The 13,515-nt window shown below is 42.1% G+C and overlaps 1 long non-coding RNA gene and 1 pseudogene across 1 annotated transcript; one reads left to right on the top strand and one right to left on the bottom strand.

The window, feature by feature from the left end:
* Positions 1-1,248: 1,248 nt before the first annotated feature.
* LOC139412379 (nuclear factor 7, brain-like) lies at positions 1,249-3,530 on the top strand (annotated as a pseudogene).
* Positions 3,531-6,392: 2,862 nt separating this feature from the next.
* Positions 6,393-10,710, bottom strand: LOC139412103 (uncharacterized). The gene is made up of 3 exons (XR_011634665.1): positions 10,583-10,710; positions 10,439-10,491; positions 6,393-6,879 (listed from the first exon to the last, which is right to left on the bottom strand). It is a non-coding gene; the product is annotated as an uncharacterized lncRNA (long non-coding RNA).
* Positions 10,711-13,515: the final 2,805 nt, after the last annotated feature.

Genomic DNA, 13,515 nt, shown 5'->3' with positions numbered 1-13,515 from the left:
TCCTTCCGCCTCAACAACACGTTCCACAACCCTCTGTAGTTCAGCTGAATGGCCTGCTATTGCTTCCAAGACCGTTCTTATCTTAGCATCGATCACTTTAGTAATGTTATCAGTCATCTTTTGAATCACCAGGTCCATTGTGCCTGTATCCGCAATGGTGCTAGCCTCGCTAACGTTAGCTAGCTCCTCATGCACATCCACAGGGGTGGGGGTTTTGGTCGACTTCTTAGTAGTTCTGTTGGGCATGTTGTCGGAGATTTTTGCGAAAAAGTCGTCAAGACTCATTATATGGTAACTTATTTAGCCAATTCTACCACTTTTTCAAGCTAGGAGATTAATGTAAAAATATAAATTTACGAATGCCACGAGAGCTCGCTGAAACACCGTGTTCTCTCTACGGCGCCATTTTCATCCCCCCCGTTTATTTTTTATTTAACAGGCAGTGTTGATGTTATTTTCAGGCGTATGAATCACAATGTGAGTCATGTGTCCAAAGGGGGAATTACTGGTCCCCTGGGGCCCTTTGGTAAATATGCAAATTGTTTTATTCACATGCCTGCCTGTAAAAGGAAAAAAGAGATGTTGGTAATGGTTGACAGTTACTCCAAATGATTTTAAGTTTTCCCCACCTCCAGTGATATGTGCATTGCCGTTGTTGTTGTTTTTTGTTTGTTTTTGTCTTGCTTTAATAACAAATCTCACCAGATTGGGTCTGCTGGATGGTTGGGATTTCTTCCTAAGGATTAGCACTCTGACTGCCTGGCATGTAACTCTGCAGTGAGATCGCCAAGATGATAGGGGAGTATAAGCCAATTAAATTAAATAAAAAATAGGAAAACATTTTTTTTTCAACAGTGTGTTATTCTCTGAGACATTTGTCTTTGAAGTCTGGATTTCTTGAATTAGAAAATGCCCTAAACTAAACTGTTGTTCTGGTCTGTCCTCTCTCTAGGTTACGGCGAAGGTGACCACAGATGGTGTCTAGATGCATGGAAGATAATTCGGCAGAGAACAGTGTGAACTTCAACACCCTCTCTAACTGGCTGAAAATTGTGAAAATGGTGTTCAGTATGGTCCTTAACCAATTCTCTCTGAGTCCAAAGCCAGCATACAGGAGCTATCAATTGCCTTTTGAGTATCTGGAGCATCAGCATTTCTGGGTTCGATTACAGGCTCAAAATGGCCAGAAACAGGCTTTCTTCTGAAACTCATCAGTCTATTCTTGTTCTGAGAAATTAAGGCTATTCCATGCGAGAAATTGCCAAGAAACTGAAGATCTCGTACACCGCCGTGTACTAATCCCTTCACAGAACAGCGCAAACTGGCTCTAACCAGAATAGAAAGAGGAGTGGGAGGCCCCGGTGCACAACTGAGTACATTAGAGTGTCTAGTTTGAGAAACTGATGCCTCACAAGTCCTGAACTGGCAGCTTCATTAAATAGCACACGCAAAACACCAGTCTCAACGTCAACAGTGAAGAGGTGACTCCGGGATACTGGCCTTCTAGGCAGAGTTCCTCTTTCCATTGTCTGTGTTCTTTTGCCCATCTTAATCTTTTATTTTTATTGGCCAGTCTGAGATATGGCTTTTTCTTTGCAACTCTTTCTAGAATGCCAGTCACCTCTTCACTATGGACGTTGAGACTGGTGTTTTGCGGGTACTATTTAATGAAGCTGCCAGTTAAGGACTTGTGAGGCGTCTGACCACAGACACATACTTATTTTCTTACTTTATTTTGGTCATATTTATTTTATTTCACCTTTATTTAACCAGGTAGGCCAGTTGAGAACAAGTTCTCATTTACAACTGCCACCCGGCCAAGATAAAGCAAAGCATTGCGACAACAACGTAGTTAAGCATGGGATAAACAGTTAAACATGGGATAAACAAATGTACAGTCAATAACACAATAGAAGAATCTATGTACAGTGTGGCAAATGTAGTAAGATTAGGGAGGTAAGGCAATAAATAGGCCATAGTGGCGAAATATTTACAATTTAGCGGTAAAACTAAAATGTAGCTTTAAGCCTATGAAGTGAAGTGGTTGCTCTAGTGTCAATTGTTTTATTTTTTGCTAATCAAAGGACACTGGGATACCATCAGCACTGTTCAAGAAAATGGCTGAGAAGGCTCTCCCGGATACTTACCTGTGCTGTCATATCTGTTCAGAGACTTTCAGAGAACCTGTTTCTCTGGACTGCCACCACAGCTTCTGTTCCAGCTGCCTGGACAAATACTGGGATCAGACCAAAAACACGAACTGTCTAGTCTGTAAGAGGAAATCTTCTAAGGATGCTGCAATTAATTTTTCATTAAAGGAGCTGGCTGACAAATATGCAGGGATATAGAAAGCAGGAGGGTCCAGGGAAGGGAGGAATGATAGTTATCCAAAGGATGACAGAGAGATAATTTGTAGTAAACATACAGATGAACCAAAGTGGTTATGTAAGGTGAAGCAGAGAGCTGTGGGTCACAAATGTGAATCTCCTGATGACCATGGACACACATTCATACCCTTACAGCAAGACCTGAAGGAAAAACTAACATCTGTTTTAGTCACTGCAGGACAAGTAGACCAAATGTGAAGACTTAGAGGAGACATGTAATGCTCCAGGAAGCAGCTGGGAGCGACAGAGAGGCAGATCAGGGGGGAGCTTGAGAAGCTTCACCAGTTCCTGAGAGAGGAAGAGGAGGCCAGACTGACTGCACGGAGGGAGGAAAAGAAGGAGAAGGGTAAGATGATCGCCAGAGAGAAAGAACATTCAGGACCAGATCACCTCTCTTACAGAAATCATCCCTGCTGTGAAACAGAACCTGCGGAAACAGAATGTGTCATTTCTCAAGAGCTACAAACACACCCAGACAAGCTCCAGAGCCCAGTTCACACTACCAGATCCACAGCTGGTCTCAGGAGCACTGGTAGATGTGGTAAAACACCTGGGAAATCTGCAGTTCATAGTCTGGAAGAAGATACAAAGGATTGTCAAGTACACTCCTGTGATTCTGGACTCCAATACTGCTGAATGTAGGCTCTCTCCGTCTGATGATCTGACCACTGTGAGACATTTAGAAAAAAGGCAGCAGCTCCCTGACAACCCAGAGAGGAACAAAATGTACGGCAATGTTCTGGGCTCTGAAGGGTTTAGGTCAAGAAAAGACAGCTGGGAGCTGGAGGTAGGGGACCACTCTCACTGGTATATAGGTGTGGCCAAGGAGTCAATCAACAGGAAGAAGGAAATATTTGCAACCACGGTGTATAGATACTAATCCATATATTTGAGGAGAGGTAAATATTGTGCAGGAGATAAGTCTCACACTGAAGAGGAGACTCCAGAGGACCAGTGTGCAGCTGGACTATGACAAGAGGGAGGTGTCTTTCTACGACCTGAAAGACATGACACACATCTACAAATACAAAGACACGTTTACTGAGAGAATGTACCCATACCTCTCTAATGGAAAGCTGGGTGATGCTGACCATCCTGCCAATCAGAGGTCTCTCTGACAGTGATGTAGTCCCGATAAGTGGGGGGGGGGGGGGGGGGGGGGGGGGGGGGGGGGGGTGTAACATTTCTTCTACAGATTATGTAATATCTGAGAGAGGAGGTGAAATAGTACTTTGTTTATACAAGTTCTCTCTCCACAGGTCTGATCTGTGAATAGTTTTTTTCCCCATTACCTTCATGTTGAAGACATTTGATTAAATTATGCTCTCAAACTATGATGCTCTCAAATCAATATGCCTTATCTGTAGCTTTGCTAATCACTCTGTATCAAATCTTATTTGAATAATATTTCTGAATTTTTTTGACATTAATCATCTATGTACTTGTAACGGGAAAGATCGGACCAATGCGCAGCGTGGTAAGTGTTCGTCATTTATTAACCTGAACTGAACACTACAATACAAAGTAAACAAAAAGAACAACCGAAACAGTTCCGACTGGTAACTAATACAAAGACAGAAAACAACTACCCACAAATCATAGTGGGAAAACAGGCTGCCTAAGTATGGTTCTCAATCAGACACAACGATAAACAGCTGCCTCTGATTGGGAACCATACCAGGCCAAACACAGAAATACAAAACCATAGAACAACACATAGAATGCCCACCCCAACTCACGCCCTGACCAAACTAAAATAGAGACATAAAAAAGGAGCTAAGGTCAGGACGTGACAGTACTATTTTAAAGTAAAAGTTGTTACACTTGTGACATTTAAAAAAAAGTGTAAATATTAAATGGTAATATATTATTTACTAATTTCTGTACCAGATGTGAACTGTTCTGATTTGAATAAAACATATTTATTCTTGTCAATAAAAAGCCAGGAAGCATGTCTTTGATCAATAAATCTATTTTTATTTAAATTCAAATTTTATTGATAACACCTTACCATATTTCCTGAAGTTAGAGAAACACATGTAGAATGACACACACACCAAAAAAAAACTTATCTTCTACAGTATATAGTGCCAAATACTAGTTATTTGGCTTGTAACCATAGCAGATCCCTTTCTGGTGCTATATAGAACCTTTTCTTCAAGGTTCTATAAAGAAACATGTTCATAAGGTTCTAAATGTAAGCTTTATGGTTCTTTAAATAACCCTTTCCTAAAGTTGTATGAAGAACCATTAATAAAAGGGCATATACAGTATAGCACCAGAAAAGTGTTCTGCTGCAGTTACAACCCTTTTTGGGGCTATATAGAACCTTTTTATATATTCCTTTATGGAATCTTTATGGAGAATGGTTCTATAAAATAACGTTAGTCGTTAGTTAGTAACGTTAGTTAGTAAAATAACGTGGTGAAGACCTCTGAGTCTGAGCCTCGCCCCGGTGGTCATGCAAACGATGATTCTAGCCCAGTGGGAGTTACATTTTTGGAGAAAATTGGTCCTGCCTTTTGGCTGACCCATATGTAGTCTCAGGCTGGGTAGAAAATAGTTTGGGTACTGTTAAATAGGTGAAGGTAGCTCTAAGTGTTCAAGATCTGTGACTTGCTTTGCTCTCTGGAGCAGGGCGCCTTTGAAAGGAGTGATTATTGGGTGTTGAGGTGGAATGAAAGATTACCTGTGTCTATGATGCCCGCCGTTTAGTGTGACGTAGACCCACCCGGTGGCGAGCATGGTGAAACAGAGAAAACACTGTCTGTCCTTTTGAGGTTTGAATCCGTCTTTACCTGACAACGTTATTTTAGCATATATCAGTTATCCCGTGAGAGCTTTTGTGCCAAACCCACTAAGGTGTTTAAGATGCCAAGATTAAGGTTATGTTGCAGCAGTGTGTAGGAGGGAGATTCTGAGATGTGAGAAGTGTACAAGAGGGCATGAGACAAAGAAATGGGTAGTATTGATGGAAAAAAATGTGTGTATCAACAGTAGGGGTGCCAATGTTGCTGGTGATCAAAGTGTCCTGTGTGAGAGAGACAGGTTGAGGTTACCAGGGTCAGAATAGAACAGAAGGTGTCTTATGGTGAGACAGTGAAGAGAGTAGAGGAGGATGGGTCAAGGGTGAATAGTAGGCATAGGCCAATACAGAGGTGGCATGGGCCAACATGTGGTCCTTTGTAGCTCAGTTGGTAGTGCATGGCGCAGAGTAGTGGGTTTGATTCTCAGGACCAGCCATATGTAAAATCTATGTACGCATGACCGTAAGTTGCATTGGATAAAATGTTACATTATATACGAATTTGTGCTTCAGTAAGGTTGGCTTCTTAGCATTCATTGCCATGGTTATCAAGTGTACTGCAGAAATGCAAAGTATGTCATAGAAAATAGATGTTGTGGTGGCAGCTGCAGAGCAGTACTTGGGTGTACGAGGTTTTAATGCAGAAGAGATACAAGGTGTGTTGAATGAAAGAGTCCCGTCCTCCCAGGCTGTCAGCCTGGTATAGGATCAGTTAGGGTCAAAGTAGTGGAATGAGGTGGTGTGTTTGTATTGTCATTTGTTTTTTTATACATACAGTGTATATATTTTTAGTGGTGTATACTGTAGGTATAGGGTTAGTTGGTGGTGTTATTGTTTCCTTTCTCTCTTCCCTAATTTTTTTTTTCTTCACAAAATGTAACATGATCGACCCCACACTCCCGCAAAGTAGGCGGCGGCATGCACAAACAAGACTCAACAAGACTCAAGAGACATGATTAATTTTTCTGAGTGACTCGTTCATTTGAGTCGTTTGTTTGACCTGCTAGTGGTGGCCGCAATGAGTACTACAGCAGGATTAATTCATGCTCCTCCGGCTCAGCGGCTACAGAGACATGCTCCAACCATCAACTGTCTGTCATATCCTTGTAGGGAAATAGATCATGAGCATATAGAAGAAAAAAACATGTTAAGAACTGATAATTGATTGCATGGTGCAAGAATGACTGCAAATAATTGATTATTGAATGTTATGGACACAGCTTTGCACAACCAAAATATACACAGCCTCTGCTCAACAAACCCGAACTAGAACGGCATTGTGCTTATCATCTCACGGCAGTCAAGCAATGCGTTCCGCCAAGAGTCGTTCACAATGAAGTCCAGCTGCGGCCACAACTAGATCTTGTTTCAAATGTTTCAAGAAACCTTATTTGTATGGCTAGCAGTCAACAACTATATCCTGCATTGTATAAAGCACACGTTTACAAGTTTCAGTCACAAATGACAGCTCCAATAAGCCCCTTATGGTGAATGACATGAACGAGAGGCTTGTAGAATCATGACTCTTTTGAGTTTTCAGTTCATCGTTCATCGGTAGAGGATCCTGCGAGCTCTGGGCATTACTGGCTCAAATGAGTCAAAAGATTTGTTCTTTTGACTGAAGGAGTCAAAAAGATCTGAGTCAGTAAAAAGAGCCAAACGTCCCATCACTACTGCTGGGGTTCCCTGGGGAGAGAATTGAGAGCCACTGATTTAGTCAACTGTTCTCAAATGACACAAGACCATACATGAGTCCATAGTCATAAACAACATATGTGACGATGTGAACACAACCTCACTTAATAAAAGACTGAACATTTCCCAAGTTTTGCTCTGTGTATTTATGAATGTACTGTATATTGTGTAAATGGCCCTGTTTTCTATCAACATTTCATCTGGCTATAGAGTGATATATTTTCCACCATTTTGCCTGAATCAGTTGATTGTCTTTAATTGAACGTGTGTGTGGAATGTTGGTATGACAACACAGGTTGGCTAATTGTGGGCTCCTCTCACTAATTGAGTTGATGCACTACAGGTGTTTAAATGTTTGTGGGAGACTGCCAGTTTGAGTGAGAGGTGAGCAAGGAAATACCTGTTTGTTTTATTGTAGGTCTTAATCGGTTTAGGCTGTTTTTATATATTTATTCAAATAAATCTCACATTTTGAGAAGGAACTGTTCCTGACTTTCAGTGAAAACCTTTTAATGTGAATGGCATCAGCTACCATCATGCCCAAAGGCAAAGTAAGTTGAAATATAATTATTATAATATTTAATGTTCTGTCTGTTTTTGTGCAACCCGATACAATTAGAGCAACGCTAGTGTATGTAAAATAAAAAGACCTGCTTAGCGAAAAGCAGCTATGCATCAGCCAGCCTTTTCACAGCAAAACACAACAGATTAGATAAACTGGAATGACTCAAGGTTGCACAACAGCTGTGCGCAAGCTACACCCCCAAAATATTGTAATGTGCCTCCACATTTTAATTATCACTAAAAGACGAAAAAGCCCTTTTCTGAACTGCAAAGAACCATTTGAAGGGCTCAGTAATTAGTCATTACAGTTCCACACAGAACATCCCCCTTCTCGAAGAACCCTATTTTTTAAGTGCGTTGCACCTTGGAGAACAGAGTGAGAATCAGATAAATATATTCTACAGACTGACACAGCCAGGAAAAATATAAAGACCCAACTGCAGAGAAATTAGGTTTTTAAATAGAGGGACTATAAACTAGAAATACGACCTCAGTGTTGTCAGCAGGTGGTGACGTCACTGGCTGGATGCACTTTGTATTCATATGTTAAAACACATTATCTTAAACACAGTCCACTGTGTTTTCACCTCAAGTCTTCTGGAACTGATGAAACAGCTTGAATATTGGGGAGTTACTTTAAGAGCTATAGTGCTTTACAATCGCAGGCAATCCTACCCCATATCAGCATATCAGTGCCTTATTACGTGTGTCATCTAGTGGGGTTACAGTGGAACTGCAGGTGTTCTTTACGCATCTTGTTGAGTAAGGCCAGGATTCAATCAGATCTGCAGTAATCAGTATTAATTGACCAAAATTAAAGTACATTTTGAATTGAGACCTCTTCTGATCAACTAGAATATTCATTTTATTTCAGTGTTTGACCAAAAAGATAAATACAAACCCAGACTGGATACGGGACTAGAATTATGAGGAACAGCCTGAGTATCAGACAGGTTCCGTCTCTATTGAGAGGTCACCACAGAGCAGGGGTGCCAAACTCTATTCCCGGAAGTGTCTGAGTTTTGCTCCTCCCTTGTACTTGATTGATCAATTAACTGATTGGTTAGGACCTCACCTGATTGGTTAGGTCTTAAATGGGAACGGCCTCAAACCAACTTCTGTTTTTAAAAGCCTATGTGTGATCAATATGAGTCAAACATTAATTATAGTGTCAAAACTGACTATAAAGAGTAAACAGGATAATTTTGATCAGTCTCTAATCCAAAACTAGATTTGGAAGTGAGTGCATTAAAACGGGTATGGATGAGTTGGGTATAGATTACTTGCATGACACTTTTGCCATTGATGTCCAATAGAGCCCCACAGTGGAGGTATAATAAAACCTAGCGGTCAAACGGAAATGGTTCCAGTTTTTGTTCCACCAATAATTTTCCTCATAGAGGATTTTAGAAACACTTATGGGCTGTTTCGTGTAGCATTACCCGGGCGTGACATTTTGATAACCATGTAAATCTCTCTCGGACAAGGAATTATCAATATATTTGGCTCTACTTTATACTCGGATTTGGAAATGCTAATTAGCATCAAAGTAAACAAGCAAAATTACAAGCTCCTGCATGTCATCTCTAGCTAACAGGTGGTGTCAATTTAAAACTTGAACAAGACCATTTGCTTCCTGTTAAGGCTTGGGCTGATTTCAAGGTTATACTGTTAACCCACAAAGCATTACATGGACTTTCTCCTACCTATCTCTCCGATTTGATCCTCCCATAACTACCTTCTCTCGCTCTCTCCGAGGACCATGCCTGTCCACCTGGTTGTGCTGCTGATTCAGTTTCTGCTGTTGTAGCTGTGGAACCCTGACCTGTGCTGGACCTGCTGTTTTTGTCTCTCTACCACTCTGTCTCGACCTCTGCCTGGCTATGAAAAGCCAACTGACATTTACTCCTGAGGTGTTGACCTGCTCCACCCTCTACAACCACTGTGATTATTAGTTGACCCTACTGGTTATCTATGAACATCTTGAATGATCTGGCCTTAATTCAAAACACTCATATGCATATGTTAGAGCTTATGCTTATGAGCCCAGGCCTGAAAAAAAATGAAATAACCTAAATTAAAATTATAGCCTACCGCATATTACGCATGGCAGAAAAACATTAAACAAAACTGATTTAAGCTATCATTGGTAATAGCCTAGACTCCAAAATTAAACAAATTTGAGTAATCGCCTTTGAGTGTGGGCTGTATTATGCATCCTGTATGGACTGATTATCTTATGCTACGCTCCAAAGTGTGTATATCTATCCATGAGTCTGGGAGAGAACGCATAGCCGTAGGTCAGGGATCATCAACTAAACTAAATTCAGCCAAGGCAGGATTATTATATTTTTTTTGTTGAGCGGATGGTCTGGGTGCCGGAACATAATTACTAATCACTCTTCAGCAAGTTTAGTGAAATATGTTTTGTTGCAAAAACATATTACTATTGATGTTACCAAACAGATTTCACTTGGTTTGCCAAATTAAGCACTGGGTAGCCCATGGCATACAGAGGATTACCACCTGTCTGGGCAATGGGTACAGGGGAAAAGGGGTGTTGATGGTGTAAGTTTAAAGTTGTAAAACAGTTGGCTATTGTAAAAATGTAGCACGTGTTGAAAGCATTGTACACTGTAATTCCAAATTGTAGCACAGTCACTCTTTCCACTCTTTCCAGGGCTGTGGGTGTAATATTCATGTGTAAACATACTGAATTGTAATTGGATGCATTTTACCGCCATATGATTGGTAACCACCCAAATGGTTAGGTCATCGTCAGTTTTGATCCTGGTTGGCGATATGTGAACATGCCAGTTATAGCTAGCTAATATAGAGCTACGTTAAGAAATATCCTATAGTACTGCATTTTATTATTTTGTACAAAGTGTGCAAAACAAGAAATGGTGTCAGAGTAAAAGGTCTTACAAGATGGATTTTTCTGGAGTTCCTTCACCTCGAATGGACTGGTAGTCTACAAACTTACCCGATGCATGGTGTAAGTTCAAACAGCATGTGGAGCTAATGTTCACGGGTCCTCTGAAGGACAGAGGAGAAGAGGGAAATGCAGCTACTTGCTCCTCTGGATCGGTGAAAAGGGGAGAGATATTTACAACACATGGACACTTACCAAGGCTGAATCAAAGGTACTGAAAACATACAACGATCGTTTTGAAGCATATGTTGCGCTGAAGACCAATACGATTTTCGAATTCCATGAGAAAGTACAGGGAGCTAGGGAGTCTTTTGAACAGTTTGTGACAGAGCTGCGTCTGCTTGTGAAAGACTGTGATTATGCAAACAAGGATAAGATGGTCAGGGACCGTATTGTATTTGGAATACACTCCCTGCGAGTGAGAAACTTTTGAATGTTGCAATAGTGTGCAGAGCTTACCGTGGAAAAACAGTACACATAGTGAGTGAAGATGAAAGGTCAATCAAAGGGTCAAATGCTGATGAACTGTTTATTGATTCAGTGACACAGAAAAGTCAAATATCAGAGACAGAGCAAGCCTTTGCTGACATTGAGATAGGAACACAAGGCACAAAGCTAAAGTTCAAACTAGACACTGGTGCACAAGTAAACATTATTCCTCTGAATAAGTACCACAGCTTGACATCTGAGTGCGAGCTACAGCCCACCACACGCAGACTGACTGGTTATGGTGGTGAACAGCTCCCAGTAAAAGGCACATGCACTTTCAAATGCAAATACAAGGAAAGTGAAATGATGTTGGACTTTTATGTTGTTGACACTAGAGCACCTGCAGTGCTAGGTCTTAAAGCATGTTTAGACACGGACCTCATCAAGCTAGTTTTATCAGTGACACCACCAGTAGAGACAGACAATGTACTAGTGGAGTTTGCTGATGTTTTTACAGGAATAGGATTATTCCCAGGAGAATATACCATTCACCTTGACCCAGACGTAACCCCTGTGGTCTACCCACGAGAAAGAGTCCCCTTCCTCTCCGTGCCTGTCTGAAGAATCACACACAAGCTAGCGGGAGCACACTACTTCAGTGTCATGGATTCTAGATCAGCGCTACAGAGGTCAGCTACTTCGGACATCTTCTCACAGCGAATGGAATCAAGCCAGATCTCAGCAATAAAAGAAATGGAGCCACCAAAGAATCGTGCAGAGCTGGCAACCGTGCTTAGCATGGTCAACTACTTAGCCAAGTTCGCACCCAGCCTCTCCAATGCTAATGCACCCCTGCGTCAACTGCTAAAGCAGTCCAGTGAGTTTCTCTGGGACAAGCAACACAACACTGCTTTCCAGAATGTGAAAGACTTGATCACGAGAGAATCAGGACCAATCCTTGCCTATCAGGACCAATCCTTCCCTGACAAAGAGCTCATACTCCAAGTGGACGCGTCAAAGTATGGACGAGATGCAGTGCTACTGCAAGAAGGAAAGCCCATCGGCTACGCTTCCAAATCTCTCACAGACTGTGAAATCAACTACGCTCAAATCGAAAAGGAGCTCTATGCCATTCTGTTCGGATGTAAACGTTTCCATCAGTACATATATGGACGACAAGTCATTGTGGAATCCGACCACAAGCCCCTTGAGTCAATCGTGAGGAAACCACTAGCCGCTGCCCCGCCAAGGGTACAGAGACGTATCCTTCAACTATAAAAATACGACTTCACAATCACTCACCGTCCAGACAAAGACATCCATGTCGCAGACACACTCTCCAGGAAGTTTCTTACCTATAAGGACAGCAGCCTCAGTGAAGGCATGGACATGCAAGTGCACAGCAACTTACCAGTTAGTGACACAAAACTGAAGGAGATCCAAGCAGAAACAGACTCACAACTCGCACAGCTGAGGAAAGTCATACAGGATGGATGGCCTGAGAGGAGAAAATGCCCTCAGAGTGTCTCAGAATTCTGGAACCATCGTGATGAACTATCACAGATCAACGGAATCATTTTCAAAGGAGAGAATCATTATTCCTACCAGTCTTAGAGAAGAGATTTTGACAAAGATCCACGCTGGACACATTGGCATGGAAAAGTGCAAACAGAGAGCACAGGACATTTTGTTTTGGCCCGGAATGTGCAGACAAATAGAGGACATTGTTGGTAAATGCGCCATATGTCTTAAACGACGCCCCTCAAACACCAAAGAGCCAATGTTACCTCCCTGTATCCCAGACCGACCCTGGTAGGTCGTGGCAACGGATCTGTTCACCTGGAACAACGAGGACTACATCGTAACAGTGGACTACTACAGCAGACACTTCGAACTCGACAAGCTTCACAGCACCACATCTGCAGCTGTGATACACAAGTTGAAAGCAGCCTTTGCCAGGCATGGCATTGTAGAGACTTTAATATCTGACAATGGGCCCTGTTACAAATCCAATGAGTTTGAATCCTTCACAAAAGCATGGGAGTTCACACATGTCGCCACAATCCCACATTACCCTCAAATTAATGGCCTTGCTGAAAAATCTGTGCAGATTGCTAAATCACTCATGGATAAAGCAAAAGCAGACAGAGACCCCTACCTCAATCTCCTTGAATACCGCAACACTCCAGTTGACAACTTCAAATCCCCAGCCCAGCTATTGAAGAGCCGCAGACTTCACTCAATCCTTCCCAGCACCAACCAGCAGCTGCAACCTGAGGTCGTCAGCTACAAGGAAATGCATGGAAAACGTGCACAGAGACAAAAACAACAAAAGGGATACTACGACAGGTCAGCTAGACCACTGCCACCACTGATCAACGGAGAGTCAGTTAGAATCCAGGAGCATGGCCTCTGGAAGCCAGCAGTCGTCATCCAGCCAGCTGACACTGAACGTTCATATCACGTCCGCACCGCGGAAGGAGCGGTGTACCGCCGCAATCGTCGTCACCTACTGAACACAAAAGAACAACACACTGATGAGATGAACTGATCCCCTGAAAGAGAACGTGATGGACTAAACACACACACAGCACAACATACACCATACTTACCTGCAACACCACAAGAACTGTTGACTGACACAGAAGCATGCTCAGCATCATATCGCACAAGGTCAGGAAGAGAGGTCAAGCCCAGAC

Source organism: Oncorhynchus clarkii, chromosome 6, assembly GCF_045791955.1.
Source record: "Oncorhynchus clarkii lewisi isolate Uvic-CL-2024 chromosome 6, UVic_Ocla_1.0, whole genome shotgun sequence".
Lineage (NCBI taxonomy): Eukaryota > Metazoa > Chordata > Actinopteri > Salmoniformes > Salmonidae > Oncorhynchus > Oncorhynchus clarkii.
The sequence above is the reverse complement of the archived record's forward strand: the minus strand, read 5'-3'. Positions and strand labels throughout refer to the sequence as shown.